Below are 8,256 nucleotides of genomic sequence, written 5' to 3' on the forward strand. Positions count from 1 at the left end.
CGTTCTGCACACATTTTTTGACATATGGAAATTTGAAACAAAAGCTTTTAGTTATTAAATATTTTGAGTTAATAAATTTAAAAAAAGGGCTAAGCCAAAGACATTATTAGCACACAAGAAGAACCTCTGTGTATTTTTTCTGATGTGGATGAACCATAATTAAGAAACTAATTTGTAAAGGTACATATTTAGGTGGAAAAGTAATTATATTCAAATCAAATTCTAGATTTTTTAAGAATTCACTTGGATATTATTTGGTGAGATGTATCTTAAATATACATATATTTCAAACAGAAATATTAAACTCATGGCATCAGATTGTAGTTATATGATGCTATAATCTGATGCATAGTTTGATTTTCATAGAATCAAACTATGAACTCTTTGCACTTTTACAAAGAAAACTTGCTAATTAAATAAATTTAAATGTTAAACAATTTAGGATATTCTCATTATCTCTGCTGAAAATGTTAAGTGAAATTTAAAGGGGTGATACAATGTGTTTGCAATGTCAGTTGTTATAACGTGCTGTGTACGTCAAACATAAATTCAGAAATTTTACTTTGCAAAATGACACCTTGTCTGTGTCTTTAAGAAGCTCCTACTCTTTCCGACACTCCACCTTTAACATGTCATCACAACAATTCTCCTCCATGAAGCTGTTTACAACCATTCTTTGAAGCATTCTATTAGTAGTTCCTATAATGAGCTCAGCAGATGCTGAAGGAACTCAGACTAGCCAGGAGGAGCTGCGTGTCAAAGGCGGGGGTAGGTACACCCAGGCATTTTTCACAGCCGAATGGTTGCCATGCAAATTAAAGTTGTTTTTTTTTCCAAACATGCATAAAAGAATCAAGGCAACACTCCAGGTTTGTTTTTGATGAGGGTATAACATTATATTATGATGTAATGTTCAAAAAAGTCAATTTTATTAATACAAACAAATTTTATATTACTATTGTACAACATATTAATAATAATATTCATGTATCACACAGTGCTACACTTCCTTTGAAGATAAAAAGTAATTTGATTTCCTGGACCTCAGTGGTTCTCCACAGTGGGAGCTTGTTGCTTTAACTGTTTTATTCTGGGTACAACGTGGCCATGTTGTTGCTAGTGACTTCAGGCAACTCTCTGAAGAGACAGCCTCGGCACTGATGTACAGCGAACATAAATTACTGAACCCATAAGCCGTTTTTCATCTTTAGAGCCACAACAAATAATTCACACTGCTAAACACAAAGAGCAGACATAATTGGAATGATCTGTATGTTTTGTTGCTGAACTGCAGGTGAGATGGCACAAAGAAAACTGAACTTCAATGTAAAATAAGAGACCATGGGATGGCTCAATAATACTACACAGGATTTCTATGGATTAATGGATGTTTGGGACAATGGGAAAAGAAATTAAATCTGTAAATATTTAATAATATATATATATATATATATATATACATATACTCTAGTTAGTAATTAATCGATTACTAAATCAGTTAGCGATTAATCGATTACTAAATCAGTTGACAGTTATTTCAATAATCGATTCACCACATTTAATTTGATTAATCATTTCAGCCCTACTCAATTTTTTGTCCAAACTTTTTGATTAATCAAATTTCCATATGCCTCCTGACATTTCCTGACTCTGTAGGAACCCTGGAACCCTGAAAGAAAGAAATAAAGAAAGAAAAAAAGAAAGAAAGAAAGAAAGAAAGAAAGAAAGAAAGAAAGAAAGAAAGAAAGAAAGAAAGAAAGAAAGAAAGAAAGAAAGAAANAAAGAAAGAAAGAAAGAAAGAAAGAAAGAAAGAAAGAAAGAAAGAAAGAAAGAAAGAAAGAAAGAAAGAAAGAAAGAAAGAAAGAAAGAAAGAAACATGTCTGCCACACTGTATCACTTGTTGTCAAGACAAACATATTTTCCCTGTGAGAAACAATGATTACAACTGTTGACAGAACTGATGCACGCAGCAGGAGGCAGCTGACTGTGGCAACATTCTGGTCAGAAATCAGAAAGGAGAGTGTGTTCTTGTGTTAGTGCTGGGGTGACTTATTGAGTCTGCTGTTGCTGACAGACTGATTACACTCAGAAGTGAACAGGGAGCAGTAATGCACCAGTATATACCACGGACAGGGAGGGAGGAAGGGATGGGTGCGCCACACCATCTCTGATCCAAACCAACGCAGCCACTGCCTCTGCCACCACCAACCCACCCTCACTCCCCTTCTGCATCAGAGAGGAGGGCTATCCCAGCTTCCCATCCTCCCAGCATCGTGATTTCCCCTATGCAGTATCTCCTCAGATCAGCCAGGGTTTGGCCCTGACAAGGTCCACTTTGGTAACTTATCTAACTTTAACTTCTATTATTCATACATTGTTTTTGCCTCCAAAATACCACAAATAACTATTTAATCATCTTTTTTTTTTCCCTAACCAACGATAGACATGTTATTTCTTAATATTTACATGGATTTAGTAGGGGTTTTATAGGCTTTCAGCAGTCCATAAAGCATATAATGTCAATAAATTCCTCTGAGAATAACGAATCTAAGAAATATTAATCCATTACTACATTTTTCTGCAGGATACAGGCTCCTCAGCCACATATACAAAATTCCACTTTGAAGGCAGAACTAATGAGGTGTTTTTGTTCTTTAAGAGAATTACCAGTATTATAAAATTGCTTCTGCAAATAAATAACTGTAGCAACGGTGGATTTGTTTTGGTAGAAAACTGTGCTTCTGAAATATTCAGAACTGCAGTTAAACCATCATCACGCCTGCATATGACACAGAATACAAAAACAAGCAAAGCATCTCACAAGGAAAAGCAGAAGAGGAGGACTAGGGGGTTCTGATATTTAGCATGTATAATATGTGCCGCTATTTTTGCGCATCGAGGCGCACATACCCTTTCACACCGGTGAAATCTGGTGCTAAAATAAAGCCGACCCCTAACCTGCCCCTTCAGTTTTGGCATAGCAACCCTTGTGCAGAGACTGTATAAATCAGACTGCTACAGGATGTCAGGTCTGCAGAGGTTCGTGCGGCTCACCGCCCGCCGCCTCTCCATCTCCAGCAGCCCTCTGGAAGGCACCTGGCTGCCCGGGAAAAGCAGCACGAACCGCACGCACTGAACGGTTACCTGAACCGAGGCCTCTCCCGTGGCAACGTGGGTCTCTCTCGGGTCCTCCTCCGGGGGCAGGGGGAGGGGGTCCAGCCGGTCCGGCTCGCACTCTCCGGGGGGGCTGCTGGGATTCCTCACCACGCTCTCCCTGGTCCTCTGACGGAGCTCCACTCCAGCGACAAGCAGCTGCGCTGCAACAGGAAGTTCACCTACTCATATTTCAAAATAAGACACACTTTGCTGCCTTTATCATAATTTTAGTCGTCAAAACCAGATTTAAATAGTAAATAATGTCGGTGACATCAACAAAAAATGTTAAAATAAGACAGCCACTAAAACTAGCTATCTTGCTAATTATAAAATTTATCTATTTTGATTTTCAAGCGGCACTTTGAGACATAACTATAAAAAAAGTTTTTTTTCAATATTGTCGTTACCTTTACAGTCAATTATTTTAATTTCAAGAGTTTATTAATAGATAACATGCAGCAAAAACAACAGATTTAACAAATATTTACCAAGCAGCAGCGTGGCAGCTAACCTAGCTTCAGAGAGACAAACTACACTTTAGCTGCTAATTGATTTTGGTGCGTTCAATTCCTACACAGATATTAGATTTTCCGAGTTCCATGTTATAAAAAGTATTAGATAGGAATAATTCCACTTTACTAAGCCCGACATTTTTTTTAATCATTGCTTATCGTGTTTCAAAATTCAATAAAGGTTCTTCTCAATACACCAGAATTATTCTAGTAGTTTATTTCAAAAAGAGAAACTTAGACGTTGCCTAAATTGACTCAAACACACAGAGACACATATTTCAAGGGTTTATTTGGATGACTTATTGCCGATAAAAAGCCAAAATTGCGGAGGTTCATAAAGGAAGTCTTCTGTGTAATCTGCCTGAACTTGACGGAGGTCTTCATTTCAACCGGAGAGGATGTTGCGTTGGGGGGGTGTTTAAAGGATGGATGGTAGGATGCTTACAGCGCATGCGCAGATCTTACAGGCCTGCTGTAATCCCCTCTGTCACAAACGACCAGAGGATGCAATATGCTGTAATTAAAGAAATAAAGTATCCGACTAATTACAGTCTTCCACGTGGTTTACCTCCGTCTGTGTGCAACAACCGGGCGCAAATAAAAAATAAAGATGGATGGTAAATCACAGTATATTTTTTTTATTTCTGTAAAAAAAAAAACACAACACAAAAACAATGGCAGTAACTAAGACATAAAAGCCAAATATAGTGGTGGATCAACTGACCAGGTTACACAGAGTTCCAATTTGAATCTGAAAATATAAATGTTATGTTTCATCTCTACATGAATCTTTTGAATATTATTGTTAAAAGTAAAATTTGAGGCTCAGAAATTAATGTAAAATTTCTCACATTTGAGTTGTTTATAAGGAGTAATCTTAAACCAACATACAAACCAATGCAAACATACATTTCTAGGTGTATCACTACATAAAAAATTGATTTGGCATGTCATTTAACTCTTTTTAAAGACTTTTACTGTGAAACATTTTCAGTTTGTAAGAATTTTCTTCTTAGTGACTTTGGTTGCACCGCAAAATTTCTGGTAGACTTCAGCTATTTAAGTTGTTCAGTAATTTTTTTTACAAAGTCAAGTTAAGCTTCAGAAGCCCCTTAGATCAGTTCTGAATGTTATACTAATCATAATATGATTGAAAAGTTAATTTATTTATGTAAGTCCATCACCTAGTGAAACACATTATATAAATGAACAAGACAAAGAAACCTAATGAGGATGGCTGTATGGTTAAATGTCTTATAAATTCATAAAATAAAAACCATCTGTAAACATGTTTTCACTTGGCTGTCATGGGCTGTTTTGTGTTGTTTCTTTTTTTGTTTTAAAGAAAACTCTACTAACATTGGCTTAGAAATAAGTTTGTAAATGATGTTGATTCTGGTGGGTCTGTTTATTGCCGTATAAAACCTAAAAGTAGACATGTATACGATTTCTAATTGCTAGAAATTGACATTTTGGTGCAAAGTATCTCAAGTGAAAGTATCTCATCTTGAAATGACTGGAGTCAAACCAATAACTGGATATTTTCTACCTTGAAATATTGGAGAGCTGAAACAAGCTGTGAAAATGGCTTCAGGCGCCACCATGTGGTGCATCAGGCAAGTCATTTCCACAACTAAATCAGGATTGCTTGTATTATCATATGCCATGCCTCTTAACTTAAATAATTGTGTTTGCATCTCCAGACTGAAAAAAATGACAGCATGTGAAAACGAAGCATGTGAAATCTCTTTTCAGCCACTCATAACTCTGTTTGGCCCTGAAAAGAAACAACTGATGCCTTATTTTGAATGCCAGCAAATATTTCTAGATCAATTCTGTAATAATTTTTGTATATTGCTCCAAATCCTCAAATTGTTTTGTCAATTTAATTAATAATTGTAATTAGAAATTAAATTTCTTTCATAAACCCAAACAGGTTGTGTTGTTATTTGAAAATAGAGATTGTTTTACTTCCACCTTCAGATCTTAGCTTTTTGCTTTTTTCCCAGTAATATTTTATCCTCTTCCTCTGTTGATGCTCATCATTGTGAGACTTCAGTGCGTTTTCTGTAAATCATAAAAACGTTGAGAAACATCAAGAATAAATATATAGTGCAATAATTACCTTTTCAATTATCTATATTACAAGAAACATTCCCAAGAAATGCCCCACTCTGTTTTCCAGTCTTATGACTGCCAACAGCTTGATGATTTGCTTCACTTTTTTATTATTTTTTTCAGTCAGCAATACAGAGTTATAACTTAAAAGGCAGAAAAAACCTTGTGCTTTGCAGTATATACCGGTCCTTCTCAAAAAATTAGCATATTTTGATAAAGTTCATTATTTTCCATAATGTAATGATAAAAATTAAACTGTCATATATTTTAGATTCATTGCACACCAACTGAACCCATAAGCCATACAGCTCATGAAAACCCAAAATCCCTGTCTCAAAAAATTAGAATATTTCATCCAACCAATAAAAGAAAAATGTTTTAATACCAAAAAAGTCATGTGCCTGTACATGTGTATTGTTAAGGAAGGTGGGGATAGAAAACAAAACAAAAACACAAAAAAAAGCTGATTAATACATTTGATTCACTTTTTAAAAATAAATAAATAAAAGAAATAAGAAAAAAACTTAAGTAGATTTAAAAGAGATTCAGTTCATAAAAAGATAGAAATTATACATAATATAATACAAAAATACAATTCTCTTTTAAATTCAGTTTTAATTAACTATGTTTAAAATTCACATTGCCGTCATGTGAAAACATATAAATATTTAATATCAATTTGAACAGTACTGGGAAATTAAAGCAATATAAATAAAAAAGTGAAGAGAATACCTTTTAATTTGTTCTATAAAATGTAGTAAAAAAAATCTGTTTCTCTCTGTTAAGAAATCAGGACAAGATAAGATTCACTCTAACTTAGACCTTGACCTAGTCTAGGTCAAAACTTTGACCTAGTCAAAGCCCTGATCTCTATCCTTTTGTGTGATATCCTAACTTTTTCACAACCATACATTGCTTCACATATTTCAACATTTTTATTAACATAAAAGACACTACAAAGTTTTGAATTTCCTCATACACAACATGATATGTCACACGTGCTAGAGAAGTGTAAATAATACATGTTTTTATCTTACTGACCATCCTGTACCTTTATGGAGATGGATGATAGGAATGTTAGAACTTGTCAAATGTAATTCTGAAATCTGCTGAAATGTGTAATTTTAGAGTCGGTGTTCCTGTTGTCTGAGCTTTTTACTGCAGTTTTCCAGGAACTAGTAATAATGAAAACCTGAAGGATACAATCATCGTATCACATTATTACCATTAACTTCAACCTATTTTTGTGCATTTTATGTGATAGAGAAACACAAAGTAGTGCGTAATTTGGACATAAATGAAAGGCGAATAATAAAAAAAACAACAAAAAAAAACATGAGCATCCAATTAAAGGCACCTTATACATAAACATATGGAGCTGTTATGTTTCTGGACTCAGAGCTTTTTAGAGAACATAAGAGATAAAAACAGCATCATGTAGACCATAGTTTAAAAGCAGTTAGGTTCCAAATCAAGCTTTGAACATCTCCCAGTTTCCCAGCAACTTCTCAGTTGCCAGTATGTTTGTACATCATGTAAGTGAATGTGCACAATTCTCTGCTTTTTCCCACATTTTGAGTTGCTTATGCCATGTTGACCAGAATGAACTCTATGGGTCTCTTGACATTTAAACATGTCAAGAGACCCATATATGACCCTCAACATGGAGAATGCTTGAACAAGTTGTGATAATATGCTAAGTATATTATATTTATTTAGGTTTTCCCGTATTGGGTCAAACTCTGTGCTCATTATTGTTGCCATGTATATTCATTTATTATCCTCTTGTGTTCTGTTCTATGTATTTCGGTTTATCCTCTTGCAGTGTTACTATATCCCCCCCTTTGTTTTTAGTTTAATTTGTGTTAATTAGTCACCATTTTAACATTTAATCTGTATATAGCCTCACTGGCTGTACGTTTCTATATCATTTTTACCTTCTTTTATTGTGGTTGTATTTTTGACTCGCACTGATTTAATTTCGCTGTGCATTTATATATTTAACTTTGTACAGCAGGGCTGCACAGTGGCGCAGTTGGTAGAGCTGTTGCCTTGCAGCAAGAAGGTTCTGGGTTCAATTCCCGGCCTGGGGTCTCTCTGCATGGAGTTTGCATGTTCTCCCTGTGCGTGCGTGGGTTTTCTCCGGGTACTCCGGTTTCCTCCCACAGTCCAAAAACATGACTGTCAGGTTAATTGGCCTCTCCAAATTGCCCCTAGGTGTGAGTGTGTGTGTGCATGGTTGTGTGTCCTGTGTGTCTCTGTGTTGCCCTGCGACAGACTGGCGACCTGTCCAGGGTGTACCCCGCCTCTCGCCCGAAACGTTGGCTGGAGATGGGCACCAGCACCCCTCCCGACCCCACTGAGGGAAAAAGGGTGCAAGAAAATGGATGGATGGATGGATGGATGGATGAACTTTGTACAGCACTTTGGTCAATTCAAGGAGCTGTTGGAAGGTTTTATATAAATAAAG

General features: G+C 35.7%; 1 protein-coding gene across 1 annotated transcript in view; it reads right to left on the reverse strand.

Moving 5' to 3' along the window:
* LOC103476305 (calpain-5-like) overlaps window positions 1–3,301 on the reverse strand; it is a 38,967-nt gene extending 35,666 nt beyond the window's left edge. The window contains exon 1 of the mRNA XM_008428546.2: window positions 3,145–3,301. The gene's annotated coding sequence lies outside the window, so the exon portion shown is untranslated. The remainder of the gene's footprint in view (window positions 1–3,144) is intronic.
* Between the last annotated feature and the right edge of the window lie 4,955 nt (window positions 3,302–8,256).

This window comes from Poecilia reticulata, linkage group LG14 (assembly GCF_000633615.1).
Source record: "Poecilia reticulata strain Guanapo linkage group LG14, Guppy_female_1.0+MT, whole genome shotgun sequence".
Taxonomy (NCBI): Eukaryota; Metazoa; Chordata; class Actinopteri; order Cyprinodontiformes; family Poeciliidae; genus Poecilia; species Poecilia reticulata.